This window comes from Tigriopus californicus, chromosome 10, assembly GCF_007210705.1.
Source record: "Tigriopus californicus strain San Diego chromosome 10, Tcal_SD_v2.1, whole genome shotgun sequence".
NCBI lineage: Eukaryota > Metazoa > Arthropoda > Copepoda > Harpacticoida > Harpacticidae > Tigriopus > Tigriopus californicus.
The window spans coordinates 1,115,808-1,123,250 of NC_081449.1; the positions used below are offsets into that span (position 1 = coordinate 1,115,808).

Consider the following 7,443-nt stretch of genomic DNA (forward strand, 5'->3'; position numbering starts at 1 on the left):
GGAGAAATAGAGGTCTTAGTTTTTCATATCCGAGGGCTTGATCTGTCTATTGTAACAATGTATGGGCCACGTTCTTGTTCAGCAAGCTCTTTTATGTCAGCTCTCCAATTCACTGAAAATGAGGTGGATAAGGCAGTCTGCTCGAAAGATTTCTTTGTAGGGGACTTTAATTTTCCGGCTAGCATTGTAGAGTGGGAGTTTAGTCCTGATGGGTATATTCCCATTTCGAAATCGACATCTCAGTCGTTCGAAAAGCTGGAGGAATTTGCGATCTTACGCAATTTCTCCCAGCATGTTGGTGTAGCCACCAGAGCAAATAACGTTCTGGACTTGGTTTTTTCCAACGACCCTGGTCTGATCCAGTATGTCCAAGTGACACCTAGTAATCTGTCAGATCATCATGTTCTTGAGAAAGGGTCGACCATTACTCAAAAGCCAGCGTGCTCTAAAGTAAAACCGGTCTGGCTAAGTTCAAGCTCAAAGATGAACATTGACCGTTGATTATTGAAAGATTAGAAGACCTGGACCTGGTATCAATTCTAAAACGGGAATCTTTCATATATGCAGCCATTGCTAAAATAGTTTCAGCTTTTGAGGAAATTTGTTCCAGTCTAGTCATCTCTGAATGTGTTCCGAAAGGTGGGTCACAGAGAAAAATTCCGAAATTTTGCCGTTAATATCCACTAAGCAATACGGAGCGAAAAGTTGGTCGGAACCAATTTACTCATTGAGACCTTGATGATGTGGCATCGAAAACAGGAATGACTAGAACAAGAACAAGAGCTTAAAGGAAACTGGAGTTTTATAATCAAGTGCAGTGATGAGGAGGAGAAAATTGAGATTGAACAAACCTAAACTTGAACACGGCCAATCTTCTTCTTCCTTTTTCGAGAACTTCTTCTTGGCTCCATGAGTTGAGATGTGATCCCGGGTTCTTCTATGGCCGATTCTCCGCCAGTCTTATCTATGGAAATTGGACGTAAGAATCGATTATTACGGGTGTAACGACGAGATCCACTTACAATCAATCACATACGACCGACCATTATATCGGACTGTAGGATAACACCAATCCGATACCTCATCTTAGAATGAGGATCTTTAATCCTCACTTCTTGGCCAACACATAATCCTTTCTGGACTCGAGAACTTTGGTCATATCAATTTTGATCTCCAAGATGCTCAAACGTCTCTTCTCCAAAGCACGATCACGCTCACTCTGCCCCACTATCTCATAGTTCAAATGATGAGTAAGGATGTGGGTGCGCAATCCACGGCAAAAGAGCCATTGAGTAGGAGATAAACCATCCTCCCGTGGAACATTTCTACACTCTAGAAGAGCTGCATCAAAAGCATCTTGATCAATTCGGTTGTTCACGCAATGCTTCTTGACCAAACCCTTTAACATTTTGACAGTTGCATCGTCATGTCCATTGAGTTGAGGATAATATGCCGAACTGACAACGGGTTGGATAGCGTCCGATCGGCAGAAATCTAGAAATTCGACGGAGGCAAATTGGGGTCCGCCGTCTGTTTTCATTGTGACCGGAATCCCGTATATCGCAACCATTCGATTCATTACTCTCACAACCTTACTAGTGCACGGCGTTTTGTCTAACGAATCAAAACACGGCCATCCTGAGAATCTATCAGCGAAAGCAAGAAAGAAACGTCCACCGTACTCGAATAGATCCACACTAACAGACTCAAATGGGCGTTGCGGTGCGAGATCAGAATTCAGAGTCTCCTTCGTTAAAGACGGGTTGTAGAATTGATATAATTCGCACGATTCGACCACGAACATATAAATAAATATAGGAAGATTTCGTTCAAAAAGAATTGCAAAGTAGCAAGAAGGCTTAAGAGCAACTCGAATCCAGTAATTATGGGTAGTCTCCAAAAAAGTTGGACGTAATTCAGAGTAAGAAAATCGACCATGTCCACTTACAAACCGACAGTAAGTTAGGACAGGAGGTCAGGTCGAATCCGAAGGCTTTTTTCTCTTGTGCAAACTCTAAGAGAAAGATGAAACACCCTGTTGGGCCTTTTGAGGTTGATGCGGAAGCTACAGGCAATATAGAGTCCATGGCCAACATACTTGAAGATCAGTTATCTAGTGTATTTTCAACCCCACTGAGTTTAGAAGCAATAGCTCATTGTTCTGAAGAAGAGTCGGTTTAGATTGACAAGGTTAGTCAATTTGAGCACTTAGATGATCTTGTACGTAGTCACAGATCAAAAGGCTTTAGCGGCCATCAAGAACTTACGGTTTTCAAGTTCTCCTGATCCAAATGGTGTGACATCTCGGTTTTTGATGATATGCTCACCGGTTCTTGCTCTATTTCACCTTGGAGAGTCACGTTCATCCTTTGCTGACCATTTTGGCCGAAGGAGGTTTGGTTGACGGTAGTGATGGTGGTAATTCATATCGGATGGTTATTCGGATTTGTTTTGAAACACGGCGCATTCTCTTTTTCCTCCTTCAGAGCAAGGACGAGCAATGGCAAAGGGCAATGGAATATGTGTCTTTGGTCTCGGAGCTGAACTACATGACACAAGTGGTGATCATGTTGTACGAAGACCCGACAAAGGATTCAACTTCGGATGAACGGTTCCATGTGGAACTCCATTTCTCTCCCGGGGTGAATTGTTGCGTTCAAAAAGAGCTACCCCCTGGGCCAGGCTTCCGGCCGCATAGCCGGAATCAGGAATCTCAAGTTAGAGTCCCAGTCTATTTAATGCTTTGGAGAATCCAATCCAATTGATGTGGGCTTTGAACTTAGCAAAACCAAGCCTTATTGGAGGAATCCGAGTCACCTCGGCAGGAAAGAGGAGATGAAACCTTAACGGGTCAGGAGCAAAAATCTGAGGAACCCGCAGATTTGGCGGCGGTAAGAAATATCGACTATTCGTACAATTTAAATGAGAAAGTAAAAACGCGTTTCTAAGTGCGAGAGAAAAACACTCAAAAAAAACCAGATAGCATCTCTATAAGTTGTTCGACCTTCAGTCATCGTTTTTATTGGCTTAAGGTTGGGTTAAGTTGACAGTTACACCTCCGTTTGCATGGTAAAGCAAGAATAGGCTGGCGGTTCCTCTGGCGGTTCCCCTACGGCATTGGTACTTCTGTCAATTTGGCCTCAGCCTGCGGCAACATTGACAGAAGGCCCAATCCGGTGTATGGCCAGGTGTATGCCAGTGTTCAAACCGCAGTCATACCCCTTGTTGTAACCACTGTTTGTCCCAACGTCCTTGCCTTTCTCGTATCCTTTCTCGTGTCCAATGTCGTGTCCGTTATACCGACCCAAGTAGAAGCCGGCCGCGAAGCCAATTCCAGCCGCGATCAATACGCCCACATTTTTATCCATGTTTGAAAAGATGCTGCTCTTGTTGATCGTTGGGGCTCTGCGGATGTTTTTGTTCTTGCCTCTTAAGGGAAAAATGAGACAACCACCAAACACCACAGCTAAACGTATCAACAAGTACTGTCACTGTGTGCATCTTACTTCATTTGCTTAGATAGGCAGCAGGTGGAGATTTTTTTAAATCAAATCGTCTATTTACTTTATCTTGAATACATTGCACTCTGTTTGAAAGTTCAAGTCCAGATGGTATGTTTCCCTTTAAAATGGACAGTCTAGTCGCCTTATCTCCAAACAACATTCCTACGATTGTTGTCCACACAAGTATTCAACAAGTGATGAAGATTATGTCTTTTTTAGATAATCCAATAACTGTGTTGGAGCACCCAAGAATAACTTTTCTCAATAACATTGGCTACAAGAGAGGAACTTTTTCATTGAAATATCATGCACACAGCTGTTTTAAATATTTTCTCGAGTTATTTTCTATTCTTGTTTTGGCGTAACGTTGGATTTCTATGCAGCCGAGTGTTAGCGGAGCGAAGTAGTCGTAGAAATGGGCGGTACCTGACCAAGAGGATCACGTCAGGGCGTGAGATATTCTCCGTCTAATCAACCAGTCTTTTATTAGAGAGCAAACTTAACTTGACGAGGTTCAGAAGAGAAGTGCTTTTTATATTCTCGATTCTATCAAGTGAGCACAACAAAGCGGAAGATTCAAAATCGATGGTACTATTACAGTTGTCAAATCAATTGTTTTCATAAGTGATCATTTCTTTCTGAAAGTGATTTTTTTGTTGTTGTTGTGTCAATTTGATCCAAAATTGAGGCAAAATTCGTTTTATTAAGAATGCGCTAATCAAATTCGTACTACTATGAAAAAAAAGATTTGAATAACACATCTTCGATTTATTCTATTTCCACCTTTCGTTACAGTTTTTGGCCTTTTTGCATCTTTTCTGCCCATTTTAGGCTTATTTTTCCACTATTTTGTCTCCAAAAGGCTTTGCTATTTGCAAATTTTGCCCGTCCTCACTAATGAGTTCAGCAGGTTTGTAAAAGGTCGAACAAGTTGTTCCGTCCACAATCGAGTACATCATCCTAAGATGACATGGATAAATGATGTACAAGATGAATGATTGTTCCCGGAACGGTTTTTATCAAAATGTGAAGAAAATGGGTATTATGATCTTGGAAAAATCGCAAAGTTGTTGGATTGCCCATTGTGTAGTCCGTTTGTCGGTCAGATGTCGACCAAATGCCAGCCTAATGCTCGTGAAGACGTCGTGATCCATCACAAGTAGCTCCTCCAGCCCTTGATCATCCTATCACCAAGGAATAGCTCCAGTACCCAGAGGGCTGGTCAGCCCAGCTACAACCATGGGTGAAGAATGACGGATACATGTTGAAGGGAGGAGAAAACAGGAAATTCTCGGTCATCGAACGACATTCTCGTGATCATTTTGAGAAGGGGGAAGAGAATCTGAATAAGCAAATCTCATCCCCAATAATCGATGTCACCAAAATGTCGGTCAGACCCGGTGGTGGTCAGATGTTGCCCACATGCCACACCCTACAGAAAAGACAGACATAATCCATTGTCGGCAATCCGGGAAACCCCTTGATGGCCAATGTGGCTAGCCTGACGAAAGGAGGTCAACCCTGGACATTGGTATGTGAAAATCCCTGTTGCGGTCAGATGTCATACAGGCGCAACGGTTTTACCCAAGAAACCGTCGCCGTCCACCAAGGGCCCTGGAACAACCCGTTTAGCCTCCATGTGGAAGAGGCGTAAGCCAACATTGCAAGAGAAAGTTAAATCAACGTCAGTCACATTTTTGGGCTCGAGGAGAGCAGAGCCACCATTTGAACCTCTCGGACAAGGGACCATTGAACATTGCAAGTGATAGCAACTCCCATCGTGAAGCTCTTGCTGGTATTTGAATTGAGAACATTTTGATAGACGTGCTGGAGGTTGAGTCGATCCATTTTTGAATAAGAGCAGTGAAAGTCAACGCTTGGAGTCGGGACCCAGGAAGCCGTGCAGAGTCAAGAGGACCTGGGGAAGTGCATAGCATACATCAGTGAGCCAGCATAGACGAGTTGAAAAGTCTCTGGAGCTGAGTACAGGTGCAACTTCTGAGTTATACTCCGTCAATTCGATTCTGGACCTTCAATCCAATCGAACCGACGTCATCGCCGTGGATCTCCGTTGGACAAGAATCACCCTCATCAAAAAGTAGGATCAAACCATTTTCTGTCCATGCATGTTTTCCCTCTTCCATGGCCCAGCAATTACCCCCTCTTTCATTACCCGAGCAAGACAGCTGATTGGTAGAGTGTCATTTTTATGTAGAGCAATTGAATAAAGTAGATGGAACTGTAACCGAAGTTCATCTTTGATTTGGCAAGAGTCCGGTGTTAGACTCTAAGTGTAGAGATCAGCATCGTTTGATAGATGCACAGTAGACTAGGATAGTGACCACATTTTGCAGGATAGTTAGCCTTGAAGATTGGCCCAGGTATGCCAGACAACCGAGATTGATCTGGGACCAATGGGGAGTAGAGGTAACTAGCGATTTGTATCCTTAGTCATTTGATGATTGTTTGAGGCCCTGATAAAGGAAGCTCAAACTATTGCTCGTAGGCCCTGATTAGGGTTATAACCGGAGGCCTTAAGATAGGTCTAAGAAATTTAAGCCCATGTACTAGGTGCTCTCCATCTTTGAGAGCTATCAAGGTATTTTTACCTAGTGCTTGGGTCAGGAGTTCCATGTTTCCGTTCACCACGGGAATTCAATAAGTCAGGACCTTTCACCCCTGGCTGGTGGACGGAACACAAGTCCAAAGATGTTTCACCAGAAACATTGGGACTGTACAGTGTTCAGAGAAATGATTTGAAAAGCCACAGAAGTAAGTGAGGTTGGGAAAAGTGGGCAGCCAAAGTCGTGACCCTTCCTTCCCGTATTAGGTTACATATTATCAGCACGACACCGATCTCGTCAGATTGGGATGACGTAAATGATTTGTTGAAAAGGACTGCACATGGAACTGCAATAGAAATCCTGGATTTCTTCAATATGATGTTCGTAAAACCATCAGGTCTAGCATTTAACGATTTTCTTAATTGACAAATCTTCACAATGAATTGGTAAGTGCGAATCAAGAGAAACTTTAAATTTTCTTCATGTGGGCCATGGTATGTAATTGGACCACGCGACCGGGAAGACAAGCGCAAACTCATCGCCCAAAAGCTTCTCCAACTGAACTCTGTCTTCCTTCGCTAATCCATCAGAGGGATCCAGTGAAAGTTCCACTAGTTTGTTCACTTTTTTCACCGACATCACGTTTACTTAGAATGCTTTCTTATTCCCTTGGATGTAAGACTTTTCTCGTCAATATCTCGGCTATCTTGTTCTATTACATACTTTAATTTGTTGGAAAAGTCTCTGAAATGAGGCAGACCTATTTTGGTGTTCTCTCCACATGTAAGATATCTTTTTTCATCTTCATCTGAAAATCATGACCACAAAAAAGGCCCTCCTGTTCTGGCTAGGAGTTTTTGGAGCATTCATCCTTCATATACTGGTGAAGAGACCCTGAATTTTAGCGACACACGAAGCTTAGTTCACGTGACCATATATGAGTTTCTACTTTATGAAGAAACCTCTATTTATCCATAGTCTCAATCTCAAAGTCCTAGTACACCCCGTATTCCGATCCAAAGAAGGACATTTTCAAATTAGGTGAAAATTGCAAATGCCCACTCTATTCAAAATTCCTGTCTCTAATTTGTCGCAGGAAGAGCTTATTAGGTTGTTGTAAGATATTCAGGATTTTTGATGATCAAACATTTCTGGTAATCTCCCTGATCAATTTCGCATCATAATCCAGTATTTTTGGACACCCCAATCTGTCAGATGAGTGCTACCATACATTGCGTCTTTGGTGTTGTTTGGGCAAAAGTCTTTTGTGTTGCGTGTGAGAATTTTGATGCTCAAATATCATTTTCCACATCTGAATTATACAATAACAGAAGTTGAAATATGCACAAGAGTATTTACTTCCAATATTTCATATA

The 7,443-nt window shown here is 42.5% G+C and overlaps 1 long non-coding RNA gene across 2 annotated transcripts; it reads right to left on the reverse strand.

Moving 5' to 3' along the window:
- Positions 1-784: 784 nt before the first annotated feature.
- LOC131888573 (uncharacterized) lies at positions 785-1,537 on the reverse strand. Of its 2 annotated transcripts, none has more exons than XR_009374126.1 (2): positions 1,044-1,537; positions 785-964 (listed from the first exon to the last, which is right to left on the reverse strand). It is a non-coding gene; the product is annotated as an uncharacterized LOC131888573 (long non-coding RNA). The 2 variants fall into 2 exon arrangements; XR_009374127.1 differs by having other exon boundaries at positions 1,023-1,537.
- Between the last annotated feature and the right edge of the window lie 5,906 nt (positions 1,538-7,443).